Raw genomic sequence first — 9,986 nt, forward strand, 5'->3', positions numbered from 1 at the left:
TTTAGAATTGTGATCGTATAAATGATTAAATGAATGTATGAATTATAATTGAAATTTATCATGAAATAATGAAGTCATAAAACACAATATATTAATATTTAATGATATTATGTGCCCTTGTATTGCTTAGACACGTGTGTCAGATTTGATAGATTGGCATGCCAATAGGGTATTGTTTTAGCAGTACTGCGAAAGGCTTTATGCCTGTAATTATGGCTTTGTGCCCGTACTCATGGTTTTATGCCCGCATTCATAGAATTATGCCAACATTCATGGCTTTTATGCCCGATTCTGTGTTATCATGGCTTTTTAGCCATACTGACTGCATACGTGGTTGACGTTCTGCGTCCCATGGTATAACGGCCCGAGGCACCGCGGTGTCCAGTGCCAACGACCCGTTATCCAGTTTAGACAATCTGTCATAGGTTACTTGGGCAGTGAAATTTATTGAAATAAGTTAAGAATATTAGCAATTAAAAATATTAGAAATTAAATAAAATAAATGAGTAAGATAACCTAAAATAAATTAGAATAGTTATTTATTAGAAAGAATCGAAATGAACTGGACCGATATTAAAATTTACTAATTATGAGATAATCTGAGACAACCTAGCAAGTATTGAGAAAATGCTAAAAGATTAGCAAGAAAATTATAACATAAATAAATATTACAAATGTGACTTATATAATAATATAAGCATAAATTTATTATTTTTAGATCATTTTTTTCTACGTACATTATTGCTGTACATTGGCAAAATAAACATTTCCAAAGAAGACTAAATTAGGATAAAATATATTAAATTTTAGAAACCGCATGTGAAGTATAAATAAATCTTAATTATTTGAATTGTGTTTTATTTCTATCTTTATTTATATATTATTTCCTTGTTATATTATTGCACCACTAAGTAGCAATGCTTAGCGCGATGGAATTGTTTCCTCGCGCAGGTACTGAAGGTAAAGCCCAGATAAAAATATTAAACAGAGATTTTGGAGTTCTGATCTGCAGAAGTGTCTGAAGTATTCAAGGTTGTCACCTCCTCAGCAATGCATGTAGATAGGGCCCATATAGATTATATTTTATATTTTGTATAAAATGCTTAGATATTGTATTGTAATGTATATTATGAACAGGTAATTAATAGGAATGCGATGTAAATTAATTAATTAGCTTTTTCATATGTAATTAATTTATATATCATGTAAATTATGAAATTTTGTAATTATTTTGTAAATTATGTAAATTAAGGAAATTTGAAAATTTTGCTTATGTAATTTGAGAATGTTTACATATGAATTGAGTATGAATGGAAATGTATGGAAATGATTATGAAATTGAAATGTATGGATGAGATTTGAAATATGAGAAAATTATGAGAATGATTGATGAGATAATTATGATTAGCATGGATAAGATTTTATTTTGGAAATATTGTTGAATTTCAAACAGGTGAATATTGAAATACCCCAAAATGATAATAAAATAGGGGAAACTTCGCTGGTTTCTCCGTCGAAAAATAATTGATATTAAATTAAATGAATTCAAAATTATTTAGAAAAAATAAAGTAAGATAAGTTAGGGTGCTCCGGCACCGATTGTAGCATGCCTTGCTCGGCTACACTGTAGTCGGGTGAGGGGTGTTACACATTTCATTTCTAAAAATTTTCCTTAATTTTTCTTATTATTATTTGGTTTATTTGTAACTCCTCACTCTAGTCTAATTATAATTTCAGATATTCTAACTGTCCGGACCGACATTGGTCAACAGAATAGTAGAACGTACGGATTAGCTAAAGTGAGGATGTTATAGTATTTGAGAACCATACCTTTACAGCTATTAACATACCTGTGTCATATAGGAGCGGAAGCATGAAAAACACAAGTTTAGATCATTGAAATTCAAATTTTTTCATCCAGGGTCACATGCATCATGCAAGATTCATTTTTTATCTATTTGATTTCAATGATAAACAACATATTAAAACTCTTTTAATATATTTTTGGATCTACATTTGCCATTTAAGATTTTAGAATTAATCAGATTAATTATTAGAACCCTAGATTAGAATAAGAACAAGTGCACTAACCTCTTGATGCACTGTAGTGTGTTTGGCACCTTTGGGATGCATTTTTAAGACACCAGATGTTGTCCCTCTAGCTTGTCCACATCAAGATCACCTATGGCAGCCCTTGAACAACTTCTAAAGCTTTTTCTATGAATTAGAAAATCAAGTTTTGCCTTTTAAGAGATTACAGATGTAAACAGGATACTAGAAACAATTTCTAGTATTTTTAATTCAAGAGATTGTTTGCTAATCTCTTTGAATTGATGAGAGAAGAAGAAGAAGAGAAGGGAATGGAAGCCAAGGGTGGTGGCACAAAGAGAATGAGCAGCTTGTGTGATTTGTTCTTTCATCCTTACACTTATATAGCTAGGTCACCACTTAAAACCCTTGCCACATGTCACCTTTCGATTAGCTCTAGGTTTAATTGACCCAATCACATTGTGCCAAGTGTTAAACCTATATTTAATCTTGATTTTAATCATCTTACATGATTAAAAGACATATGGCAAGCTTATGTGTAGTGCCATGTGTCACCATCTCATGGTGCCACATGTCACCCTGTGAAATGACCAAAATGCCCTTGTGTCTTAATTTTGAGTTCTTAACCTAAAATAATTATTTCTCTTCTTCTAATCAATTTATATCAAATATAAATTAATTAATTAATCTCTATTAATTAATTTCTCATTAATTAAATTCATATTTAAACACTTTAAATATAAATTTAACTTATACTATACATCCAATAACCTAGATTTGGTTTCAAGCCATACTAGGGACTTTGTAATCTAATTGCAAACCAAACCTATTTAATTAATCAATTAAACTCTTTAATTAATTAATTAATTAAATCATATTTAATTTGGTGATTATTTGTGTATGTGTGTGACTTACTAGGCTCATCATTAATTGGCAATGAGACATGATATCAACTCTTAATATCATTAGATTTCTTTCTTACCATAAATGATTTCTCTAAACTATTTTTTGCACCTCATAGACCATGGTTAGCACCTAGCATAGCATGCCACGGCCACCCAATCAGTAATAAGGTTTACCTTAAATGAACCTATAATCATATGTTACCATGCACTAGAATCTCTCTGTTACAAAATCCCAATTCGAGCTAGAGTCATGGTTTATGTCAAACCCCATTTGCTATGAATATTATGTTCTCTTTTAATTCCAGTTCTTGATTATAAGATTTTTCTCATCAGAAACTCTTTTCTGATTAAATCTATCTGTCCTAGCCAGGAACTTGAAACATCAAGAACAATTAAATGAGTATAGGATTTTATCCCTATTTACTTAGAGGAACAGATTCTATCTTGATCAACACCTACCTCCATATATAACTAGTGGGAGGCAACACATGCCCATATACTCATACACAGTACAAGTATGAAAGCAGTATCAAACTCAAACCACCTATATACAAGATAACTGTGCTATCCCAGGTCTAAAGATTATATGCACTGATATGATTTATGACAATACATTGACAAGAGTAAACTCCATGTGTTTATCATAAATGTCACTAGTTCGGCCTAATTATCATGTATAAGTGCCTATAATGTTTGTTATATGGCATGAGACTCACCATTCCATCTCATTTATATCTCATATAAATAACTAGGGAACAAACATGATTACAATCTTTCTGGATAAGTCATGTCCTTATTGTGAAGTATCCTCGACTGTGAACCTATTTATGATACTTTGTACTAGAAATACTGTCACTTATATTCTTAACAACTTAAGAATAGAATTTCTAACAAAATGTCAATGGACCTTTTTTATTACATATAAATATATTATGTGAACAGAAAAGTGAAAATGCCTTTTATTAATAAAAGATATACAACATACATACTAAATAATATGCTCTAGGGCATACTACTAACAATCTCCCACTAGCACTAGAGCCATTCATTACAATACCTTAGACCCATCTTCTCAAGATGTCGGTCTAACTGTGCTTGTGATAAAGGCTTAGTGAATGGATCAGCTAGATTTTCAGCTGATGCTATTTTCTGCATGGCTACATCGCCTTGCCCAACTATATCTCTAATAATGTGGTAGCGCCTTTCTATGTGTTTGGATTTCTGGTGAGACCGGGGTTCCTTATATCCAAACAGCTTCTTTTGCAGTGTCACACCCTACTCCTTGTAAGATGTAACATGCTCTCGTAGCACACCTAATGAATTACCGTACTTCACCTACCGGTAACCCATTAAATATACTATAAGAGATTTTAAAATAATTTTTGTTCATTTTTAAATTGGTGGGTAAATTTTTTTTTAGATATTAAAAACCTTTATTTAAAGTCCAAACATAAATCAAATTTTTAGATATTTAAAATCTCCTCAATTTTTACAAAAATTTCGGCAGAGTACCGTCTGTATTTTTAGAAAACAATTCTTCAAAACCTAAAAATAATGACACTTCCAATATATTTCTCAATCACAACTCTATTAATCAATTTTATTTCACAAATCAGTACAAGCAACTCAATACACAGTTTAAATTAAATCAAATATTGAAGTATCTCATTAAGGTAACAAAATTAATATTTACATTCATGAGAGCATTAAAAATTTAGTAGTACAAAACTTTATAAGTACATAAAATCTCAAGATAAAATTATAATAATTTGTATTTGATTACATTCCAAAAATATATTACAAAAGAGTTGATACAACTGCTCAAATGAAATTACATACATATAATTACAGAATTGCATTAAAATCTAATGTACAAGGGTATACCTATGATATACCCGATGATAGTTTTCACAGTATCTTTCAGTAATCTCGCTCAGCTGCTTTATATTTTCTTTCACCTGCGACAGCATACAAAGCTATCGTTGAGTGGTGAACTCAGTGGTGCACAAACTAATAATTTAAAACTTAATACAAGTTATGCTTTGACAATTCATAACAAATAAAAATTTAAAATTTCTAACTTCTTCAAAATTAATAACATTCAGAAATTAATAAATTATTCATTTGAATAACATTTTGATCAAATAGTAACTATTTATCTATATTTCTTTTAAATCCTAAAACAATACAAAAATATTTTGAATCACTGACAAATTATTTATTTCAACCACAATTTATCAAACCATGCATAATTTAAAGGGGATTGCCAACAATTCACACAGTTGAACCCATGACCCAAAATTCATAATAGATGCCGTGTTGTACACCACGACATTTCAAACTCTCTCAATAACTGAGGCTAAAAGGAAGAAATAAAGACTAGCTAGTATATATGAGTACTCATCCAAACTCTTCCCCAACTGGCAAGCCAGAGAGTAAGGAACTCACCCCATCTAATGGAGGAGATATCTCACTAGACAAGCTAATGAGAATTCAAAACATATTGCCATGTCAACTGTGGTTTCAAATCATATTCAAAACAATTTCTATTTATAAAAGTGTTTACAAATCATTTACATATTTAATCATTATAGATTTATGCTCAAGGTTGGCAACACATCAAACTTAAAATTTACAATCCACAAACCCATGCAATAAATCCTTAAATGCATAAAAAAATTTACATTTAATTTATACAATTTCATTCAACAAGTTAAAATTCTCAACTAAACAAAAATTATAAATCATACAATAAATTTTTGCAAATTAATTTGGAAGTGAAAAATTACAAAAGAGTTAGTTGTGCACAAACCTTTTATCTAGACTTGTCTTGGTTTAATTCTTCCTCCTTCCTTAGAGGGCTCCTTTCCCACTAAAACACATAACTAGAGTGTTTCAATATCTATTCAATTCATTTCTAATAAATAAATTCAATAACTAAATTTTGTACACTTAATTTATCCCATAAAATTGAGTCATTTGTACTTAGTATAATTGTAGTTACTATTCATTTGACCATTTGGTCAAAATATTTACTTTTTCATACTAATTAGATATACTAATTCTAATTACACCCACATACCACATTTTGAATCATATTTTTATTGGCATTGATTGCCAAATTCAATTCAAAGCCTATTAGGGTTAAATCTCAAAATTTCAGTTTTGAGTTACTTGTTTGTACTGTTCCATTGGTCTATCTATAGTGGGAATTTGGCTAAATGTCCTTTATCAAAGTTGTTCCTTATTGTCTTATCTTTAATGCCCTTTTTGAATCACTCCATTTGGTGTCACACCCTACCCCTCTGTAAGGCATAACATGATCCCGTAGTATACCTAATGAATTACCAACTTCGTCTACTGATAACCCATTAAATACACTACAAGGGATTTTAAAACTTTTCCTACTTCTTATTACAGTGGTGAGCACTATTTACAGGTGTTAAAAAATTTTTTGAACTCAAGTGAAAGAACTAACACATTTGAATTATTAGGAATTTCTGTAAAAATTTTGGCAGAGTGCCCTCTGTATTTTGAATAAAACAGTTCTTCAGAAAACCTTTAAAAAGCACTTCAAATAGATTTCTCAATCTCAACTCCAACAGTTAAACAACACAATATATTTCTCAACTCAAATCCACAATAATTTTTCAAAGGCTGAGATAAAAGAAATACAGTACAAATTTTACAAGCCAAAATAACTCATACTTTATTTTACAACTTCAATGTACAATTTTAATATACAACTGCTCAAAACCAAGAACAATATATACATACAGTGAACATATATTACAGTACAAAATGCAAAATGTGGTATACTCAATATACCCGATGATCTCTCGCTGAATGTACTAGCAGCCTTAGTTCGCCGCTCGTCTGTCTGTTTACTGCGACAAAGAATGAAAGCTATCATTTGAGACATTGTCTCAGTGGTGCACAACATTAACTAATTACAACTTTAAATCACAATTCATAAATCATATAAATGATGGATATGTAAAACCATAGTTAAATTCAAGATAATGAATGTCATAAGGAATTTAACACAATATCACAATAAATCTCAGTTGTCGATACCATATTTTGGTCGATCCCCAAAATCAATAAAACTTCGAAACAGATCCCTAGTACTAAGTCTCCCCGTGACAGCTAATCACATTTCTGATCCCACTTTGATAGACAGTCACATTTCCGATCTCTCCTCACAAAGAATTGAATTAATGCTAAGTCCTCACATCAGTCAAAGCCTTACCGATCTCTCAAACCCATTGTCGAATCTCCGGACCAGTCAAGTATATTCCTGATCTCTGTTGACAAACGAAATGAACTGACACTAGATCTTTTCTTACCAGTTTTATTGCCGATCTCCCTTTCAAAAGTTTAAGAGCTAAGGTTTTAGTCCGGTTTAATGAGGATTCCGGTCTTAAGTGTTCAAGTCAAATTTCCAATTTTAATCAAGTCCCGTTCAGCATTTCTTCCCTATCGATCTCATGCTTATTGTGCTTTCCGATCTCTTACGCTTAGATTAATAATTGCATTTAGTTCTTGTTTTGCTATGTTCAGACAATCAAATACTTAGGCAATTCAGAGATTTTCCAATCACATCCAATCATTGAACAAAGAGCGATTTCATTTCATACCAACATTTGTACAAGTCATTCGGCTGGGGGATCACCCCCAGCCTGATCTACATTTTGCTCATTTTCTCTCTCACCCTCAGCCTCCTCTTCGCTTTCATCCTCGCCTCCGGGAGCCAGGTCGGCCATCCAAGAGAAGTCCTCCTCTGGGTAACGCTTCTGGAGCTCGGCCAAGAGATCCTTATGAGCGTTCACATAAGCACCGGCTATTCCTGTCACCATCTCTTCATCTTTTGCCTTAAGCTCCTCAGTAAGGTGAGCGACCTGAGCAGCTTCGTTGGCCCGGAGCGCCTGGACTTCTCCAAGAGCATGATCCCTTTCAGCCAGAACATGAGTCTGTTCGGCCAGCTTATCCTCATAATACTTCATACGCCCCTCAATTTGAGATATGTAATCCTGAGCGGATGAGAGTTGGGATCGGAGGGAGGCCACTTCTTGGCTCTTCTTCTCGACCTCCTTACCCAGGCGGTGAGCCTTTTCCCGGACTACGTGCTGGTTCACCAGGCACTCTACATTCAGACTCATGGATCGGGTCAGGATGTCGTCAAGATTGTCCGGAGACAGTCTGTCCCGATCCTCCCGAAGGCAGATAGAAGACCCCAAGACTTTGGCAAAACCGGGGTTCTCCCGAACAGTCCGGTTATTCTCCAGGGAAGCGATCAGCACTTGAGCGCCATGAGAAGGGGGCCTCGCAGAAGGTCAAGAAGGACCCCCTTCTGTGCTTGGAGCAACTGGAGGAGGTCAAGGCGGTTCTTCTCGTCCAGGAGGAGATCGGACAGCTTCTGCGATCGGCGGTCCCGAAGGTCGGGGCGGGCCTCTTTGTGTCTCCCCAGGTTCATGACCGGGTGTTTGAAGCAGTTCCGAACGCTTCATCTCTTTCACCTTCCGGGAAATCTCTCTTTCTTTCTTCCGCTTCCTGGAACCTTCACCACTCGCCATACCTGCACAAAAAAAGAGGTCAGTGAGATCACTAAGGTCCTGAGATCTGAGATGTAGAAAATACCAATGCCGAGGTCAGAGAGCGGAAGTTCGCGATCTTAGCCAGTGATAAGCTGTATGGTCCAATGGTGCAGCTCGGCAGTCACCGCATCTAAACAGGAGAACTTCTGAGTGGCCGCCTGATTCTTCAGTTCCATCACTATTAGGCTTTCCTCCTTGTTCAGGGTAATACGCTTCGGAATCAAGGGCCCCGGTGCCACCACCACGGGGAAGTCCTCAAAGCAGGTCGGATTTTTGCTCCTCAGAATGAAGAAGCAGTTCTTCCAATTCTTAAGGGAGGAGGGCAGATCGGTAAAGAGCCCACAATGAGGCTTTGCCTGAAAAAACCAGTGCTCATCGTCCTTTCGGCGAGTTAGCCTGTGCAGTTCGGCGAACACCTTAGCCGTAGGACTGATTCCCTTAGCTCGGCACAGGCCTCGGAAGGCTACTAAGATCCGCCACGAGTTAGGGTGAACTTGAGCAATGCATACTCGGTGATATTTTAGGACCTTCTTGAAGAAGTCATCCAGAGGGAACCGAAGACCGGCCTTTAACTGTTCCTCGTATACCATAACCATGTCATTCTCTTCAAAGAAGTGATCGGCTCAGTGATCGCCGTGACACCGGATAAGTTCGTACGAATCAGGACGAATATTGTACTCCTGGCTAAACGATTGCAGATCGGATTCTTGCAAGATTGATGGCAGCTCGTCTATAGGAAGATTCTCCCTCCCCGAAGAAGGTACAAGCCTCGATGGTGCATTTCGCCCCCGAGCTGGAACGAAGACCCCAGGAGGTTCTGGTCGTGCGCTTGGCCCGACCACCTCTTCTTCATCAGACGACCACGAGAACTGAATGGAAGGAGGGCTCGTCGCTCTCTGACCCTCGGCGTCACTCATTTTCAAAAGAAATAAAGAATTTAAACTAAAAGAAAGATCAAAGCCCTTACCGGAATCTGATCGGCGTCAGAAGAACTTGAGAAAACGAGAGGATTTTGGGTTTGTTCGCGAGAAACTGAAAATGGAATAAGAGAGCAACTGGCTAACCCCACCCCCTATTTATACTCGTCCGAGCATTTAATGCTCACGATGTTCCAGGCATTGCATTGGTTAGCGGGACTCGCCAGCTATTCTGACACGTCTCATGCATATTCCCAAGATTCCATAAAGAGATTAATTAATTATAGAGCGGCAGATCCAGGTGTTTCGAATTACGGATCGGATAAGTGTCATTCAGGTAAAGAATTAGATCGGATAATCATATTAGAGCTCGGAAAATAATTAATAAGATAATAATTGACAAAACAAAATCTTTATTTCCAAAAGATCGGATTACATCATTTGGGCGATCTCAAGAGATCGGAGTACATTTCCAAAAGTCAGATTACATAATTTGGGCGATCTAAAGATCGGAATAC

This window comes from Hevea brasiliensis, chromosome 2 (genome assembly GCF_030052815.1).
Source record: "Hevea brasiliensis isolate MT/VB/25A 57/8 chromosome 2, ASM3005281v1, whole genome shotgun sequence".
NCBI classification, from domain to species: Eukaryota; Viridiplantae; Streptophyta; class Magnoliopsida; order Malpighiales; family Euphorbiaceae; genus Hevea; species Hevea brasiliensis.